The sequence below is a fragment of the Ahaetulla prasina genome, chromosome 1 (assembly GCF_028640845.1).
Source record: "Ahaetulla prasina isolate Xishuangbanna chromosome 1, ASM2864084v1, whole genome shotgun sequence".
Taxonomy (NCBI): domain Eukaryota; kingdom Metazoa; phylum Chordata; class Lepidosauria; order Squamata; family Colubridae; genus Ahaetulla; species Ahaetulla prasina.
This window is the reverse complement of record NC_080539.1, coordinates 56021834-56031334: the sequence shown is the minus strand read 5'-3', so window position 1 is coordinate 56031334 and position 9501 is coordinate 56021834.

Sequence of the window (9501 nt, the reverse complement as noted above, 5' to 3'; positions counted from 1 at the left end):
AGTAGGGAGAAAGGGGATGATCCCTCTACTACTTTATTTTCTGAACCAGCAATAACAGCAGACGCTGTACCGTCCCCCAAACTATTTACAGATGTGGTTCAACGACAATGGGGAGTCCCAGGTTCTGGACCTTTTCCAAACAGCCTAGACAAACGTTTATATAATATGACTTCTGAAATGTCCAACCTCCTACAGGTACCGGCAGTAGACAATCCTATAGTCTCTCTGCCACCTCCCACATAACGGGACCCCCAGAGGAATATCTTCGTCCTGAAGATAAAAGGGCTGAAAAGGTTCTGATAAAAGGGCATCAGGCGGCAGCTTGGTCAGTGAAGGCGGCTGCTTCAGCATCCTTTTTCAACAGAGCAACCATCATTTGGTTGAAGCAGTTACAAGCAAGGACAAACCCAGCAGATACAAGATCCCACCAGGACCTTAACAAGATCATTGCAGCTCTGGAATACTCGGCAGATGCCACACTCAATGCCGCTCGTTTCGCATCCAAGGCCATAGGGTCTTCTATCACTTCACGCAGGCTCCTTTGGCTTCGTAATTGGCAGGCAGATGTAAAAAACAAATGGAGACTAGCCTCATCACCCTTTTCAGGAGAAAAATTGTTTGGGGAGTCACTTGAACCCCTCTTGATTGAAACAAAGGATAAGCGGAAGATCCTTCCATCATTGTCCAGGCGCTCTGACGTTCGCTCAACTCCTTATTCTCGTCATCAGTCCTTTCGGGGTTCCGATTCCAGCTTCTACCAGTCACGTCAACACAGACCTTTTCAACCCAGAGGCTCCTTTCAACAGGACAATCAGGTCAGAACACCTTACAAGATTTCTTCCAGAAAGCCCTTCCGTGGGGGTAGGGGAAGGGGCTCCCGTAGATCTAAGTAATTCACTCTCTTCCCCTCCCATTGGCGGACGCCTGTCCCTTTTCTCCGCCCACTGGGAATCTACTATTTCGGATGCTTGGGTTCTACAGACTATTAGGGAAGGTCTCTTTTTAGAATTCACCTCTATTCCCCCTAGGTTTTTTATTCCTTGTCCCATTTCTCACGACAGTCATAACCGTGCTATCATGGAAGAGGCCATTACTCATCTCTCCAATATCAAAGCTATTCAACAGGTTCCACAGTCTCATCAGGGCAAGGGGTTTTACTCTAGACTTTTTGTAGTAGCTAAACCCTCGGGGGGATGGAGGGCAATTCTGGACCTTAAATCCTTAAATAAATTCATTGCTTATCGAAAATTTAAGATGCAGTCCTTACATTCTATTTTAGAAGCCATTCACCCAGAGGATTTCATGGCTTCAATAGACCTAACAGAAGCTTATCTTCATGTTCTTATTGCCCCGGGACATAGAAAATACCTCCGTTTCTGTTACAATGGCCAACATTTTCAATATAGGGCCCTTCCGTTTGGTTTATCTTCAGCCCCTAGAGTGTTCTCCAAAGTCATGGGAGCCTTAATTGGTCACATTCGCACTCATCCCATCCGTATCCAATTCTACCTGGATGATATTATCATCATGTCCCGATCTGAGCCCTTGGCTCATCGGGACCTAAATACCACTATTCATATACTACAGGAACATGGCTTTTCCATAAATTGGGCCAAAAGCCACCTCTCACCTTCCAACATTATCTTACACCTGGGAGCTATCATAGATTCCAAACAGTCATTAGTATTCCTCTCCCAGGATCGCCAGAATAGTCTCAAGGATCTGGTCAGACAGATCATTTATTCCCGATCCAGTCCCTTGAAATCTCTTTCCCAACTATTGGGGAAGATGGTTTCCACTTTTGGAATTGTACCCTGGTCTCGCTTACACAGCAGGGAACTACAATGGACCTTGCTCCCGTATCAACGAAGAGGCCAGTCCACATCACTAACAAGAATTGTCTTCTACCAAAGACATTGACATCACTCCAGTGGAGGCTATCAGCCGCTCTGTCCAAGGGCAGTCGATTCAGAGAACCCAACAGAATTGTCCTTACGACAGATGCCAGTCTCACAGGATGGGGAGCCCACCTGGGTCCAAATATGGCTCAAGGCTTATGGTCAGCACAGGAACGCAAACTCAATATAAACCTTCTAGAACTAAGAGCAATCCACAAGGCCCTTCTCCACTTCCACGACTTAGTGAAGGGTCAGGACATTCTTGTGCTCACAGACAACACAACAGCAAAAGCCCATATAAACAGATGGGGAGGCACACATTCAAGAACCCTCATGACAGAGACACTGACCCTCGGCCACTGGGCCGAATTCAACCTTCTCTCACTTCGAGCTTCCCATATTTCAGGCAAAGCAAATGTTCGGGCGGATGCCCTCAGTCGCCAGCAAATAGATCAAGCGGAGTGGAAACTAGATCCAGCTCTCTTTCAAAAGATTTCCCTTCGATTTGGTCTTCCCAAGGTGGATCTATTTGCAACTCCCTCAAATCGTCAACTACCCAGATTCTTTGCCAGGTTCCCGTCCCCAGGAGCGGAAGCGGTCGATGCGCTAAGATCACCATGGCCACCGGAACTGCTTTATGCGTTCCCTCCGCTTCCATTAATTCCCAAGGTAATCAGAAAACTCCTGGAAGAGAAGGCCGAACTAATCCTAGTGGCTCCTCATTGGCCTCGGAGACCTTGGTTTGCGGACCTCAAAGCTCTTTCAGTGACAACACCTTGGCGCATACCAGACAATCAGATTGCTCTCAGTCAGGGCGTTCTCATCCATCCAGAACCTCAGTGGTAACAACTCACCGTCTGGCGATTGAGCGGGACATCTTAGCGGTCTCAACATTCCCCAGATGCAGTCCCGACAATTCAGGCGGCACGACGACCATCCACGAAGCGCATATACCAATTCACTTGGAAAGCTTTCTCGATGTGGTGCTCAAAGAGGTCCATTTCACCTAGGAATCCTGACCTATCTCACATCATTGGTTTCCTACAAGAGGGCCTGACGTCAGGTCTCTCTCCTAACACCCTCCGACGCCAAGTCGCAGCTCTTTCCTCGGTGCTTACCTTCAGCTCATCAGAGTCCCTGGCAAAGGATCCAGTCATCAGATTGTTTTGAGGGGAGCCTCTAACCTGCATCCTCCTACTATTCACAGGTACCCATCCTGGAACCTTAATAAAGTTCTTAATACATTAATGAGAGCGCCATTTGAACCACTCCGAGAGGCTTCTTTACGACTCTTGACTTTCAAGGTGGCTTTCCTTATTGCCATAACTTCAGCTCGCCGCATTTCAGAATTGGCAGCGCTCTCAACACGCAAAGACCTTTGCATTTTCACCTCGATAGGGTAGTTCTGCGTCTCGACCCAACCTTTGTTCCAAAAGTTAATTCACTATTTCATCGTTCTCAGGAACTGATTCTCCCAAATTTCTGTCCCGTACCCAGACATCAAAAGGAACATGAATGGCATACGTTGGATGTCCGAAGAGCCTTAAAGATATACTTACATTGTACTTCTCCATTTCAGAAACGGAAGCTCTCCTTGTTTCCTTCCAACCTTCTTCGTTAGGCTCCAAGGTTTCAGGACCTACCATTGGCAGATGGATACGGGCCACCATAGCCATGACATACGATTTGCAATCTCTTCCTCGGCCAAAGAACATCACAGCACACTCCACGAGGAGTGCCTCCACTGCAGCTTGGGCGACCCAGGCGCCTTAGAGGAAGTATGCAGGGCGGCAACTTGGTCTTCACCGTCGCCTTTCATCAGACACTATAAACTCGATACCTATGCATCGGCAGAAGCCTCCTTCGGTAGACGAGTTTTGCAAAGTGTACACGACAACCCATGACTCATCGGCCTATCTTCACCCTCCCGGACAATCACCTAGCTTTGGTATGTCCCATGCCTGACTGCCGTTTTCCCACCTGTCTGGAGAATGGACGTTGGTCTTACCTGAGACGTCCTTTCTCAGCAAGGAGGAAAACGGCAGTCAGCCCCACCCTTCTGGGGCCGATGTTTATCCATGGGGGGGGGGGCGTACATTAATTGTTTGTCATTTCAGGAAGACACGTAGAGTCTGAGCAGCTTCCTCGCCAAAAACTGGAGAGACAACAGGATAAGGCGGGGCTTGAAACAAATTAAAGACTCGGTCCTACAAGCTTGACACAAGAGTTAACCCATGCCTGACTGCCGTGCCTGACTGCCGTTTTCCTCCTTGCTGAGAAAGGACGTCTCAGGTAAGACCAACGTCCATTCTCCAAAGCACCTGCAGGCAAGACAAGAAGTGATGGAAACTAATCAAGAAGAGAACCAGCCCAGAACTATGAAATTTCCTGATGGAACAACTTCCCTCTGGAAATTGTAGGTGCTCCAACACTTGTCTGAAATGTTATAGGGTTTTCCTGCTTGAGCAAGGAGTTGGACTAGAAGAAAGAGGTCCCTTCCAACTCTGTTATTTTGTTATTCTGTTAAGGGTGATTTTTCCATATTAAGTAATGAGGATGGAGTCTTAATATTCTAAGTAAAACAAGAATGTGTGCTTCAAGGTAGTTAAAGTTCTCATTTAGTTTTCAGCTTAACTGTCTCAGTATTTTTTTGTTGGGCTGTACATGCATAATGCAAAAACCTCTAAATATGCATTTGGCAAGACTGGAAGTCCACTTGCTCTCCTTAGTTTCAGCTCTGATTTAAGAAAGCAGACACCTGCTTTTATCGCATTATGCAAATACTATATTAAATGGGTTTAGCTGGCCAACTCATCTCATCTAGTGGTTTCTTTTCTTGAGATAAACAAAAAGCTGCCACAAAGATGCTCATTTTTGACCAATACAGTAATGATGTTGCTGCTGCTTTTTCCATTTTGTGTGCAATAAACATCTTCAAAAGGAAAACACCTTCCATTGGGCTATAAAAACTGTTCTTTAATTATTTTTCCTAAGAGAAAATAGTCAAAAATGAATATGAATAGCACAAGAGAAGCTCAGCAAGATCAAAGATATGAAAATAGCCTACAGAACTATGGATGCTCCTGCAAAGATCCCAAAGGAGAAACATTTTGATCTCGTATTTTCTTCCTCTATACAAATTGCTTAAAGTAAGTCATTTTTTTTCTTCCACGCTAAATAACATCAATAAATATTTTTGCAATGCATCCAGAATACTAATTACAAATGGCTTTAAATGATGTAAGGTAAAAATTGAGTATTGGGTTAAACAACTTTTTGATAGTGTTTCATTGATAAAGGATCACCAGACTATCTGGGATTTGCTCTTTTCTAAGATATGTTTTGAGTGATTAGATACTTTCCCCCCCCCCCAGCTCTCTCATTTCACATTTCACAGACCCTACTTGGAATCAGGTCAGGTTATATCTGTGACTGCCTATTTTTGCCTTTCCCACATACTCTCACCGGATGGCAAACCACTTCTCCTCTCAAGCAGTTTATGGTAATTTGATGGACCTAGAAGATGTGCTTTTTCTGATATGCTCTCTGGTATGATCTTCTGCTTCTCCTAAGATTCACTTGGCCCAATCCTTTAAACCTATTGGGAAGCTTTAAAAAAAACAAACAGCTTTTCCTTCAGGATTTGGGCCAGGATGATAGATGAACCCATTTTCTGGAGGTGGAGATATTTGGTTGATCTAGGCTGTATATTGTCTGATTTATGGATTTCATTTTTCATTTCATACAGTTTTTCATTTGTAATTACTGTTTTTTGTTTACTTAATGTACACCATCTGGAATCATCATTATGTGGATTGGACAGTTCCATAAATCATCTAAATATTCCAAATAAATAAGTTACTCTGCGTTAGTAAGAGAAGTGTTGTGATGCACCCATTCATTCCAGAAACCTGGGAAATGGGAGCATGTAAATTAATTTCTACTCACCAAAGTTTGGCCCAATATCAAGGTACAAACAGCAAAGATATAGAGAGGTTCTAGGAGTACTTAGACAGGAGCTATTTTATATTTTAAATGCTGCCGCAGAACATTAAATTGCATTTCCCTGCTGATCCTGCAGTAGCAACTGTGATTCATAAAGGATAGCAACTTGAGAATAATCCAACAATCCTGTCTCCTGTGCAAGCCTAATTTAAACGAATGAGTGCCTGTTCCACTTATTTTGATCACTTTTGTTTTTTACATCTGTTTTTTCAGAACTGTCCAATGATCACTAAATCAGACAGTACCTAGCCTCAGGCTTTTAAAGATAGGAGGAAAAGGAGATGGGGAAGAGAGAAGGAAAAATACACTCTATTAATAATTCTTCATGATGAATTTCATTAGATGATCATTCAGACAGGCATGGAGACTGTCTGCTTACATCTGAGCACCATTTAGTTACAACAAACACATATCTACATTTTATCTAGATTTACATTCTCGTCCTACCGTGTTTCCTGAAAAATAAGACCCTGTCTTATATTTTTTTGAAACCTGAAATAAGCGATTGGCCCAATTGGGCTTATTACCAGGGGATGTCTTATTTTGGAGGAAACAGAGTAAAATGGACTATAGAAGCCTTAGGAAGCTCACAATAGAACGTGACAGCAGTGTGAGCACAAAAATAACATGATATTAGATTCAGTTTGGGGATATCAAAGTCCATGTTCTCTTTTATTTATGGAAGCTTCATGGGTGATTTGGAATCTCTCATCATTTCTCAGTTCAGTCACACAGGATTTTGTGGGGGAACACTTTGAAAAAGGAGTGTTGTTACGCTTCCTAGATCTCTTGAAGGAATAGCAAAATATCAGTCTAATAAGTAAACAGCATTGCTCACTTATGCTTCCCAAGAATAATGAGTAGTAGAATGTCACATTTAATATTAGAGGTAATACATATACACTTGTTTATTAGGAGCTACCCAGATTTTGATATAACCTGGGTGACTATATAAATGTTTTAAATAGATAAATAATGGGTCATAATTACTACAGGTAATCCTTGATTTACAACGGTTCATTTAGTGACTGTTCAGAGTTACAATGGCACTGGAAAAAGTGAATTATGACCATTTTTCACAGTTACAACCTTTGTAGCATCCCCATGATCACGTGATCAAAATTCAAATGCTTGGCAACTGGTTCATACTTATGACTATTGCTGTGTCCCAAGATCACATGATCCCTTTTTGCGACCTTCTGACAAGCAAAGTCAATGGGGAAGCCAGATTCACTTAACAGCCGGGTTACTAACTTATCAACTGCGGTGATTCACTTAACAACTATGGAAAGAAAGGTTGGAAAATGGGGCAAAACACACTTAATAAATATCTCACTTAACAACAGAAATTTTGAGCTCAATTGGGGTTGTAAGTCGAGGACTATCTGTAAAAGTATTTCCCTTTTAAAGTTGTCCTAGTTTGTAGCCATGATTGCATTTCATCATGAGGATTGTCATTGATGAACTAAATCACTTACTATTTACTGTATTTACCCAAAAGGAAGATGAGCCTGAATTTAAGCCAATTCAACTCCTCATTAAAAGGAAGATTAGAAAGAAAAAAATCCTAGTAGGAAATAATTCCGTTTCACTAGAGCAGTGTTCCCCAGCGTTTCCAATTTTGCGGACTGGCAGAGGGGGAAGAGGAGATGGTTCTGCATGAGCAGCCAGCGTACGCGTAAGCGTGTGCTCACTGGCCATTTCTGTGGCCCAGTTGCAATCTCCTCACAGGTTGGGGAACCCTGCACTAAAGGATGTGCACTAAAGGATGTGATTTTAAAACATGCCTTTCTGTTCATTTTCTCCATTTCAAGAGTAATCTTAACACTCTTTTACAATATCCTCTTTTACTTGCTTATATTTTTAATTTTTTTCCCTAAACTAAAAAGATGCAAAGTCAGTAATGACTAAACCAGATGAGCTAATTCTACTTTATTGTAAGTCTACATTAGTAGAATATTGCAAGTCTGAAAGCACAGCCATCTCTTTACATAGCCTGATAGGGAGGATTCTTTGAGTTTCTTTCTCAGCCCGTAAGGCAGCTGTGGGCTTTTCCTCACCCCTTATTTAATCATTCCATAGACAGCATCTCCTCCCCACCCCTTTTCAAAGCCATTCTCACATATCATATGTTTTTTATGCACCTTTTCTAGCTCTGCAGTACTCTTTGTCCAATTACAAGGTTTTAAATATGATTGCACAAATTTTTTTGTACAGTTACAAAATGAGAAATTTTATCTTGTAGCCCTTTCTTAATGATCCCAACAAGAAATTAGCCTTTGTCATAGTTGTGCAATGTATCCATGTTTTCATCAAGCTTTCCATTCCTGCCCCTCCATCTCTCTGTTATCAGCTGCTACTAGCTCAAAACTCAATGATAGACTTCATCTGTCAGGGGAGGCTATTTTGCTTCCATGTGCCTAAGTTTACATATCCTTTCATTAAAATGCAAATTAGTTTAAAGAAAAGCTTGTGACATTCTTCATCATTCTCTGCTTTAACGATGCCAAATATGTTTAATATCCATTAATTTAATGGATACTTGCAAGCGGAATTCAGATATAAGCTCTGTTCCAATGCAGAACTGTGAGAGATTTCAGCAGTGGAAGACAGCCAAAACCCTTCCCTCTGACAACTTTCTGCTCTATTATTGTGGATTTGAAATGCAGAAAAAAATATTAAGAGTTCATCATCTCCCATTCTAGGCTGGATTTCCTATTTTGTATCAGCTTCCCCTAATCTCGTGTCCACTTGGCATTATTCACTGAGCCACCGATAATGGAAATTACAATCATACATCATGTATAATCATACATATCTGAGATCACTCTGCCCATGCAAAGTGGCCAGCTTCTTACACCTAGAACAAGGGTCTGCAACCTTAAACACTCAAAGAGCCATTTGGACCTGTTTCCCACAGAAAAGAAAATACCGCGAGCCACAGAACCCTTCCCGTGCCTGACTATTTCTTGAGTAGCCACAAAACTACCATATGTAGTTGAATTAAACCTTCTGTTTTCTTCTAAAACTTTTTTCTTTTCTTGGATTTATCCATGGTTGGTCTACCGGGGGTTGAAAAGCTCAATAAATTGACGGTTGTTGCACATTGGCGGTTGTGACATATCTTTTGAGTGACAGGGAGCCGCAGCAGAGGGGTGAAAGCCATATGTAGCTTCAGAGCCGCAGGTTGCTGACCCCTGACCTAGAATGTCCACTCCTCCTCAGCTTCTATGTATTTTTTAATCCTAATCATCTACATCCTCTCCACATTGTTGCTACAGTTTGAACTTAGCTGAAAGAACAGTGCATCCAGGTAGTTAATATCAAAGCATACATGCCCTGTACCTTGGCCAGAACATTTGGATCTTCATAAAATGGATTCCAGATGGTTTAGGATATTGAAGCTGACCTTTTTTTTTTTTAAAAGATTAAAGTAGGAATAAGCTCTTTTCCTTAAAGCGCTGCTTTTAGAAGAACTAAAGAAACATTCAGCGGGATAAACAGTAATTTCAGTACTTTGGATTATATATATTATTTCAAGAAAAGCGAAATGAAAATCATGTTGTTGTCACAGCTCGTAGCTGTATAGTTTTTGAAA